Below are 2,500 nucleotides of genomic sequence, written 5' to 3' on the forward strand. Positions count from 1 at the left end.
AGTCCTCCCTTATGTGCAAACCTGGCTATCCTATCCAAGCCTGCTAGCCACGATGATGTAATAGAACCTCTAGGTTCCGAGGCAGTATGGGCCAGGGGAGGGGGGAAAAAGTCAGGAAAGGGGAGTTCCAATTATGGCCTGTTTGAGAACTTCTCAAAGGTATTGGCTGGCCACTGTTAAAAAATGGACTACATGGACCCTTGACCTGATCCAGCAGGGCTCTTCTTAAGGAGGTAGGACAGGGGCATGGAGAAAGAAAAAGGATGGATTATAGGGATTGTAGAGAAACAGGATCAATCACTGTGGGGTTCTCAGGGAAAAAGAAAGAGAGCTGCTTGTGAGAGGATGTGGAAGCATCGAATAAAGACATGGACACAAGAGCTTGGGTTAAATTAGGACCTCTTTCTTAATAATTAGGTAGATTCATCCCTCCCTGGATCTGCATGTGAAAGTGCAGGAATGAAGTCCTTATCTCAGGCCACTTGCCTGGCTTATCGGCGAGCCATTCTCCAAAGCAAGGGGTCGGGAAATCCTGCTCCTTACTTATGTGACACTTTATAAGTGTGGGGAGACCACCCTACAACACCCTCGGCCACTGCCATAACGACAGCGAGTAGGTGAAGATAGGAGGGTCTCCAAAGGCATACCATATCCTGCCATGGGAGCCGCATAGACCCCGAGGAGCAGGTCCTCCAGCTATGCCAATCACCAAAAGGTACCTTCGAGGTAGACTGGAGCCCGGTGGACCGGCCAGCCGCCTGGACCGAGGCCAGCTGGAACGGGAGCCCCGCTTCGCCCGCGTGTGCCGAGGATCGATCGGAGCCCCCATCACCCGCGACCTTCGCCCCTTTCGGAGAGGAAGGGCCCGAGAGCCTAAGCCTCTTCGAGGTAGACCGGCCCCGGGTCGACCGGCCCTCCGCCAGGACCGCGGGAAACCTACGTGCGGGAGGGAACCTGGGCGCGCCAAGAACGACGAGTCGGTAGGGCGAGAAAACGAGACCGACCGAACGACCGGGGGGCCCCCCCTCGGCCCGTGGAACGCTGAGACGACGGGGCCCGGGGCCCTTCTCGGACAGCAGACTCGGAAGGGGCCGCCCCCTCCCCGACGCTCGAGCGGTAGACCGACCCTCGCGCCGGAGCGGGCTTCCACTGTCCGCGCCGCTCTCGTAGAGGAAGGGCCCGAGAGCCTTAGGCTCTTCGAGGTAGACCGGCCCTCCGCCGGGAGCGAGGGCAACGTAGGCGCGCCACGTCTAAAACACGCGCCGGAACGACGAGGCGGTAGGGCGAGAAAACGAGAACGACCGGGCCCCCCCCTCGGCGTCGCCCCCTCCGCCGGTGGACCGACCCCCCGAAAGGAGCTTGCCTCTGAAGCGCGCGGTCGCGGCCGGGGCAGCCGAAGTATCCCGGGTAGCCCGGGCCTCAGGTCGGTCCTGGGAAGTCGGCCGGTCAGGGACGCTTTAGGGTGGATTCCCGCACCGAGCGGGCGGTTGGACTCGATGGCCTCGTGGGCCCCTCCCGAGTCTGCGATTCTACGCTCGATTGGACAGAGGAGAACTGGAACGTTGGCAAGGCCGCCCTCAGAGGTGGGATCCGAGGGGTTTCCCTTAAGAGTCACCCCCCTCCCCCGGCGCCCGTGGAAGCCCAGGCGATCGTCTCCCTCCGGTTCACCCGAGCTCTCGCTTTCGGGTAGACCGGCCGTCGGTCGACCGGCCCCCCCCGTCCCGGGCGAGAGAAGGTGGACCGGGCCCCCCGGCTCGCCGGGAGACGGGGAGGCGCTCCGACGGGTTCGGGGAGCCCCGGCCCGAGGAACGCTGAGCCGGCGGGGGAGCGCGGAGGCCTGGGCGGCGTCGCCCGGGCGAGGCTCCCCCGCCCCAGACGCCCGGAAGGGGGGGACCCGGGCCCGAGCGCCGGCCGGCCGGTTGGTGGCGGGGCGGCCTCCGAGCGCCCGCGCCGCCGCGGCGGCCGTCCGCCCCGCGTCTCCGTACCGCTCTCCGCCCCGCGCGGAGGGGGGGGCGGGGCGCGGGCGGGCGGGCGTCTCGCGGCGGCGGCGGGCGTCTCGCGAGCCGCCGTCCCCGCGCCGTCGACCGCCGCGCCGGGCCCAGCCTCCGTCCAGGCCCCCGCGGGCCCGCCGGCCCCTCCGAGGAGGGAAACCCCGGCGGCCCGAGGAGGGGACGGCGGAGGCCGCGGGTCCCTTCCCGCCCGCGGCGTCCTCTCCCTCGCGGCGGCGAGGCGGCCGGCCGAGGCGGCGGCCGCTCCTCCGCGAAGGGAGGGTTAGAACGCACCCGCAGGTTTCCCTCCGCCCAGGGGCCGGGTACCTGGCGCCCTCCGGGGTGGCGGTTCAAAGACTCGACGGCCTCGCCGCCCGGCGAGGCCGGGGACGGCGCGGGTCCGCCTCGGCCCGCCCGCCTCCCCGCGCTCCGCGGAGGGCCTCCCGCCGGCGAGGCCCCTCGGAGCGAGCCGAGCGCCCGGCCGCGTTGTTGCCTGACCCCACGTGCTCCGT

This window comes from Elgaria multicarinata, chromosome 1 (assembly GCF_023053635.1).
Source record: "Elgaria multicarinata webbii isolate HBS135686 ecotype San Diego chromosome 1, rElgMul1.1.pri, whole genome shotgun sequence".
NCBI lineage: Eukaryota > Metazoa > Chordata > Lepidosauria > Squamata > Anguidae > Elgaria > Elgaria multicarinata.